The following is an 8,786-nucleotide window of genomic DNA, read 5'->3' as shown; positions in this document are numbered from 1 at the left end:
AATGCGTTGTCCTATGTTCAAAGGCAAAATGTACTAGGTTGAAATTGCCATGTTAAAATGCAAGACAAATTCAAAAACTGTTGAAAACATCTACTGAACAATCTGTAATGGCAATTCACACACTGACCTCATATTAAAAATGGGTTGCCATTTAGTATGGCCAAGTATGTTCAGATATCACAAGTCAGCGTGGCACAACACAAAATTGGGTCTACATTACAGTGAATTTGCCACATGATCCTGCCTACATCATGGCAACAGACATAGTGTGTTCACAGAAATAATTGCCAAATGGAAAGCAAATTTGTGGCAACTGACATAGTTGATCACGAAATTAGTTGCCATCCAGTGCACATAGCTGCTGAATCTGCCATGACTACCTATTTACTACACTTTATCATGCCTACATCATGGCAACAGCCATAGTGTGCGCACAAAATTAATTGTCACATGGAAAACATATTTGTGGCAACTGTCATAGTTGATCAGGAAATTAGTTGCCATGCAACGTAGATAGTTATTGAAACTGCCATGTCTACCTTCATACTGCACTTTGAAAAGCAACTACCTAGATCTAGGGTTCATTGGCAACTATCATAACCTGAAATTCATCAACAAAAAACTTCCTGCACTGATCGCAAATAACATTTCGAGACAATACATAACTAACGCCTAGAGAAACGCCGGCTCAATCCCAAGGCAGAACCAGGATGTGGCTGCGGACAGGCCGAACCACACCAGCACGACAGCCACTGCGGCGGCGACGAAACTGCTCAATGCCACCGATAACAGCAAGCACAGGGCTCCGACGCCGGCGGGAACGCCGGCGCATCGCGAATCCGCCTGAAATTCATCAACAAAAAACTTCCTGCATTGATCGCAAATAACATTTCGAGACAATACATAACTAACGCCTAGAGAAACGCCGGTTCAATCCCAAGGCAGAACCAGGATGTGGCTGCGGACAGGCCGAACCACACCGGCACGACAGCCACTGCGGCGGCGACGAAACTGCTCAATGCCACCGATAACGGCAAGCACAGGGCTTCGCCGCCGGCGGGAACGCCGGCGCATCGCGAATCCGCCTGAATCTCGATGAATTTCGAGCGGAACATTGACCACGGAGGAGACGGGAGAAATGCAGGCAAGGAATGTGAGCGTGGGAAGGAGCATTACCTTCAATCTGTAGGCACTCCGACGAAGATGCTCCGGTCCGGCGAGTCCCGCCGACGATCGCGAATGTTGTCGACTCTTTCGCCTCCGCCATCGCCTTCTCCTCTCGCCTTCTCTTCCAATCGAGTGAACTGCGGGGTGGGTTGTGTGAGTAATGAAGATGAGAGTAAATGGAACCATGAGGGGATGGGAGGGGGGGCGAAGTGCACGACGTGGTTGATGGCAACCGCAGTCGGCGCGTGGCGTGCGGGCGCAAAGCAGTTCCACCGCACGCCACCGAGTGGCAACCGTGGACCGCGGGGAGGCAAGCGGCGTGTGGGCGAACTCTCTCACACACCACACACGCGACTTGTCCTACGTGGCACACAAAATCAGCCAAAATGCGCCAAGATTTGTGCAGAACCTGTTGAACGGTGATGGAGGCGTGTGGTTGAGTTGGCTAACGCCCACACGTGTGGGTGTTAGTGTTTTCGAAAAATAATATGTGGAGTAAATAAAAAAAGGAGAAAGTATGAAAAAAAATTGGCACAAGGCCAACGAGCTAGTTTGCGGTCAACCACCTTGATCATCGCTGCTCGGCAACACGAAATCCATCGCATGGCTAATTAAGATGGTTGCAACCGGACCCAACAAGGCAGGGTTGGGTCGAGCTGTGACGAGCAGAGTGTAGCAAGTACTACCTCCGTCCGGGTTTATTGGTCCTCTGTGCCAAATTTTGACCATAGATTAAATTAACAAAATGTTCACGCATGTCACCAAACATTATATTTTTAAAAACTATGTTTAAATACAAATTCAATGAGATAATTTTCTTGACATGTATTAATATTTTGTTAGTTAAATCTTTAGTCAAAATTTGACACAAACTATAAGGGCATCCACAGTGTGTAGAGGCAACCCAGCCTCTAAGGTGGGCCCCATACACCTGCCTCTAAGCCAATGCATCCTTCCCGCAATGTGAGCCTCTAAGCCCATGGGTCCACCAGCTGCCTCTAACCACCGAACACTCTTCCCTTCGCGCAAAAAATCCCCAATCGATTCCAATCCCTAGCGGCTGCAGGAACCACGCCATCGTCTCGACCGTCTCCGGCGACCAGGCGAACCAAATACCTCGCGCGAGGCCGGACGACGGAGGCGGTTGATCTAGCAGCTGGATGTGGACTGCTGGTGGTGGCAGGGGGTGCAGCAACTGCGCCGGCAAGTGCGTCGAGGCGCAGCCGCCGGTCTATTCCTGCTGACCAACTGCGCCGGCGATGCCGAGGAAGCGCTACGCTGATAGCGGCGGCAGCGGCGTTGTGCGAGTACTAGGCGCAGGTCTGGAGCATGGGCGGGTTCACGCGGAAGCACAAGGTGAGATGTGGCTGTTCATGGGTTCCCTGTACATGAGTATGTGACTTTGTATTTTGGTGGCTTTTGAGCTGAATATAGTAGGGAATATCACAGATCTCCATTACAGCCTTCTTATATTAAACATTAGGAAAAATAAAAGATCTAGCAATACAAATATTTTGGTGGCAGCATACAGAGTACATGGTGAACAAATCTGGAATAAACTAGTCTAGAAATAAAATTACAAATTATTTGTTGGGCCTCTAATACAAGCTAAGGCTGACCACCCCCGAATCGTTGCCATAAATACTCTATCAAATCGCCTTTGAGTTGTCGATGTGTAGCTCGATCACGAATTGCTGAGCCTATCTCCAGCACTCTGGCACATTCATGAATTGGCCCATGGTTCAGATTATCTATTTCGTTGTTAAAGGTACCCTGATCATAGTCATAGTCGAAGCGAACCTCATAGGAATCCCACTCATCCTCGACTATCATATTATGCAATATAACACATGCATACATGATATCAGCAATATCTTGCCTATACCAAAGATTAACGGGACCACGTACAATAGCAAATCGAGATTGTAGAACTCCAAATGCACGTTCAACATCTTTTCTTGCACCTTCTTGCATCTTTGCAAACAATTTTGTCTTGTCGGTTGGGGGCAAGCGGATTGTCTTCACAAATGTTGCCCACTCAGGATAAATCCCATCCGCTAGAAAGTAACCCATATCATAATCATTGCCATTCACTTCAAACTTAACTTCTGGAGCCCTTCCTTGTAGTACTTGAGTGAATACAGGGGATTGGTTAAGCACATTGATATCATTGTTGCAGCCTGAAACACCAAAGTAAGCATGCCATATCCATAGGTCATGTGAGGCAACAGCTTCTAGCATGATTGTTGGTACTCCATAATCACCACGAGTAAACTGCGCCTTCCAAGGGACAGGGCAATTTTTCCACTCCCAATGCATGCAATCAATACTTCCTAGCATACCAGGGAATCCACGAGCCTCTCCTATATGAAGTAAGCGTTGAACATCTTCTTCAGTAGGTCTTCGCAAATATACTTCACCAAAGTTCTCTCTAATGCCTTTTGCAAATTCTCTCAAGCACTCAAGGGATGTGGTTTCAGCCATACTTAGAGTGTCATCGATATAATCTGCCGAGACACCATAGGCTAACATCCGCATAGCTGCTGTACACTTTTGCAATGGTGAAAAACCTTTCTTGCCAAAGGCATCATACCTTTGACTAAAGTAAGGTGACCAATCACCAAGAGTGTGCATAATATGTTCAAATAGATGCTTTCTCATTCGATACCTTCGACGAAATTGCTTGGGGCTGAAGACTGGGTCATCGGCGAAGTACTCAGCATACAACTTGTTGTGGCCGCCTTGACGATCTCTGGCTCTGTATCTTCGATGATGCTTTTGTGGCTGGCTAGGAAATAGTTGTCTACCTATAATAGATTCAATGGAATTTTCGATTTTGTCATCCATTGAATCATTTCCATCACTGCTAGAGCTAATTGAAATGGAGGAGAAGGAGTCTGAAGACATGTTTGAAGTGGACGAGCTACTGGTGTATGCCTCCAGAAGTGGAGTCCTCTATTTGTAGTGCATTATGTTTCCAACGGCTAGTTTTCTGCACATGTATTCTGGTTCCAACAGCTAGTTTTCTGAACATGCAGCTCTTTTCAACGGCTAGTTTTCTGCACATTTATTCTGGTTCCAATGGCTAGTTTTCTGAACATGCAGCTCTTTTCAACGGCTAGTTTTCTGTCATTACTGTTTGATACATTGCTGGAACATTGATACATTGATGATAGACTAAATAATACAATACCAAAACTAAAAGATATCTTTGACAGAAATGGAAAGATACACTGATGAGAGCCTGAAACTAAATGATACAATACCGAAACTAAAAGATACATTGCTGAAATGGAAAGATACATTGATGAGAGGCTGAAACTAAATGGTACTACTAATTATTAAATAGATAGCTCCATGCCTAGAAGATTCAGAAGCTGGTTATATCGCTGTAGCTTTGCTGCATCATATCCGGATGTGTCTGTCTCCAGTAACTTCATATACTTGCTCAATTTTTTGGTTCTTGCCTTCTCAAGTGTGGCAGCAGCGTAATCTTTCATTGCATATGCCTTCTCCTTTCTTGCTTCTGCAGTCATCTCTATTGCAGCTGATTTTCTTGCTATGGCATCATGATATAGTTGCATAGTTGGATCTGGCAGGTTGCTTGAAGAAGAGTCGGCCTTTGCTGGTGCCTTTCCTTTGCGTTTTGCGCCCTTCTGTCCCGGAGGACGACGTTCCAATGGTCTGTCCACTGATTCTTCAGCATCTTTACTAGAAGAAGAAATGTAAGCCCCTGTTTCTGAGGTCTTGCCTCTCTTTCTCGCTTCATCCTTCTCTAGTAAGTAAGTATTTTTCCATTTTGGCATTTCTTTCACCATATCCCACCAATATTCTAGCATGAATCTTTTTTTGTATTTCTCCTTGTAATATGCTCTTACCATATCCATAAACATATTGTCATCATACCCACTAGGATACACACTGCGTTGCACGGAATGACACCCAGCAAACTGAGTCACAAATTTGTTTTGCTTACTCCAATGGTCTTTCAACATCTTGGCAGATCTTTGCCTCTCTTTCGGAGTGACGCTGTTGTAGTCTTTCTCAACTGCTTTCCAATACTGGTCTGATTTCTTGGAGTTACCATCTACTGGATCGAGAGAATTTTCCAACCAAGCATTGACAAGCCGCTTATTTTCTTCCTCTGTCCAGTTTCTCCTCTTAGCAATAGGTTCTTCTGCTTCACCGGGACTACTTCCACTTGACTCTTGCTGATCTACTTCTTCTGCCTAAGTATTGATGCAGGAGGCTGAGGCGAATAATGAAAATATCCGGCATCTTGGTTGATCCTAGCATGTGGATCAATCCCGGTGAAGCCGGCGGCTGCAGAAGATGAATGACCATATGAACCTCCTCCATACACTCCATGTGATGCTTGGAAACCTGAGGTATGTGGAGGTGGAAATGGATACATGTTCTGTGCATACATGGGATGCAAATATTGACCATGCTGAGAGGATGAAGCACTTGTGAACTGGTGAGGTGGGGTGGCAGATGGGGTATAGTTTCGATTTTCTGGATCTTGGCTTGAGCAACTATTGAGCATCCTAGTGAAATTTCCTGGAGAGTGCTCCATGAATGTGAAGTTTTTTTAGGTGTCTAGGCTCCCAGTTGGTTTGGGTGTGTGCAAACTTATTGTTCAAAGCCCTAGTATATATACTGATAGATGTGAGTATGCACACACTTGTTGTAACGGCCATAATTTGTTGTTTATTATTATTTTTAAATGCAACGGTTGTATTGGATTGGATGTGTATGCTCAGAACAAACTGAGCTTTGCCAGTTTGCACTGTATAACGGTTGTCCTTGGCTTGCTAGGCAACGGCTGGTGTGTTCAGCTTTCAACTGCCATCTTTAAATAATATTATTTTATTCTTTGGAGGCAGCCTCTACGCTTGGAGGCGATGCCATGGATTTTTTGTTAGAGGCAGTTGTGTGCAATGTATAGAGTCAGTCTCTAAAGGCTTAGAGGCAGCTATAGAGGCAGCAAAAGGGCACACTGTGGATGCTCTAAAGGGGACCTATAAACCAGGACGAAGGTAGTAGCAAGCACGCATGCTGATAGCCAAGAGGTGGCGGCAGAGTTGAGCAAGGGTGGCAGTGGCAATGCAATGATTGGGATCGTCAAGGCAAAAAGAATCGTACGTACGAACATTGATCGCTTGCTTTGACAGTTGACTTGTGTGTTCGTACTACTACTTACATGTTAAAAGAGCTGCAGTGGGTTACGTAGGCAGCGTAGAGGTAGAGTAGAGCGCCTAGCCATGCATGCGTTTGACCTCGATCGGCTTCGAGACGGATGGGCAGCGGAAACGTAGAGGCGAAGAAGAACCCGCCGTCCCACCCACCCACCGGAGTTAACACGCGCGCACGGAGGCGCCCGAGAAAACCGTTGTTATAGGTGGCCGTACGTACGTGCCGATCACCCGGCCGCCACATGGCCAGCCATGCAGGCCGGAGCGTACGGCGCGGCGGGCTATCTAGCTAGGCTAGTCCATTGTCTACCACGGCGTCCGCACACCTCCTCACCGCGCGCGTACGGCATGGCCCCGGCCGCTGTCGACCGCCGTCGCGTTCGCGGTGATCGAGGGGTCCGGACACGCGCGCGCGCACGCCCACAGAGTTGAGCGATCAGGGGGCGCATGCATGTGCGCGAGGCGGCGTGGCACATGGAACCTGGTGGGCGCATGGATGTGTGCGAGGCGACGTGGCCGCGCGCACAACGATCCTCCCGGTGGACGCACACAGCCGTGTGATTCTCGTGTGTGTTCGTTCGAGGCTTGGAGCGCCTGTCGCGGCGGGGGTGGGGACACCGGGCGCGGGTCACGGCGTCACGCACCGGAGCGCTCGTCACGCCGCGCAAGCTGCCGGACGGCGACGGCGAATGCCGGCCTTGGTGTGCTACCTTCACTGCCCATGAAGAGAACGGGCACGGACGATGTAAACCAATTTCACTGCCCGTACGTACGCGCTCGTGGATTTCGCACGGAAGAAGGCATCCCGGTGCTACCGATCCTGTCACCAGTACCCCCATCACGTAGCTTCTTAGCCGTATCTTGGCAGTACTAGTACGTACGTACGTGTATCTCCTCGGATCCAATTGAACGCGCGAGATGTATCCCGTTCCAAGCCGAACCATGCCGTGCGGGCCCATTCATGCGCGCAGGCATGCGTCATGCACACGCAGTAAGTAGGGGAGCATGCATGGACAGCTTTGAAGTGCGGGTGCCATGTCCGGTGGTGCTCGGGGCTTCGAGGCGATCGGCCCGCGGTGGGACATGCATGGTCGAGTCGATCACGCAGGCCGCCCCGGGGTGGACCTGCAGCGTGTACTCGTACGGCCGGACAAGGCGGAGGTATCCTAGGGCGCATACGTACGTACGTGCGCCTGCTACGGCCTCCACTTTGCCGCACCCTACCTACGACGTGTTTGGCAAGGGCGCACCACCGACACCATGCAATTCCGTCTGTAACCAACAACAAATGTACTGTCACTTCACTCACCGAGTGTATGAGCACCTTTTTCAGCCCCAAAGTGTGAAACGTTCTCTATTCGGGTGAGCCTCCTTTTTCAAAATAAAATAAAATTGGAACTCAATTTATGGTCAATTTTTTTTAAAAAAAAGGAACAAATGATGCAGTATATATGTTTTCTGGTTGAGAGCCGAGAGAGCGTACATATGTGTGTACCGGGCTCGACCGCAATCAACTCTCAGCTCTACCTTTTTGGCACTACTCAATCGCGTGCCCCAATGTACATGCATCTACCGCTACTGTTGGCATTCAACGGCTGCACGGGCAAATTGGTTCATACGCCAACCTTATTTTGTTAACCAACCTGGTCCACGCTACTGCTACCGCTACCGCTACATGTCACGCGGCGCCACCCATGGCCGCTCGCTCACATTTGTCTGTCCGCCGAGCAAAGCTAGCATGATCAGTATGCATGTGTTGCCATCCACATTTGCAGCCCTGCCAGCTACCCAATCATCGTCTATTATCGGTCTATGTGTGTATCCTGTTCACGGCTGTTTTCCTCACCGCGGTTCCGTACAGATGAATTGTGGACGCTGTCTGGCAAGGGCATCTCCAATACTACCATGCATATACTCTTTTCCTTCACGAATACAAGATATTTTGGATATTTTGATGTGAACTACATACAAACTGAAATGAATGAACAAACACATTGAAACATGTCTATATACATCTGATCCAGAAAAAAAATAGAATATCTTATATTTGTGAACGGAGAATGTATTTTTATCCCAAGACCCAAAATCTGGAAATTAGGTTTTTTCCAAAGGAGGACCCAAAATATTTGGGGAGTCACCCATATTTTGCTAGCAAAAAATCATATTTGGGTCCAACCTACCACAACGCTCATCCGACACAAAATCAGCCGCACGGGAAGTTTCATCGATGTCGTGTCGTCCCACCCCACCTCTGTGTCGGCCAATTCCAGTTGTGGGCCTCCGCCCCCACTCTATGAGCCACCTTGAGCCCCACCGCCCAATCCCGTCGCTCCGGCTATCCGCCGCAACCCCCCATGCCCGTCGTCATTCACGTTCCTTTCGGCCGTCCACCGATCCCATCACCAACCAAGATGGTCACCCCCC

This window comes from Triticum dicoccoides, chromosome 5B (assembly GCF_002162155.2).
Source record: "Triticum dicoccoides isolate Atlit2015 ecotype Zavitan chromosome 5B, WEW_v2.0, whole genome shotgun sequence".
NCBI lineage: Eukaryota > Viridiplantae > Streptophyta > Magnoliopsida > Poales > Poaceae > Triticum > Triticum dicoccoides.
Note: the sequence above shows the minus strand (reverse complement) of the source record.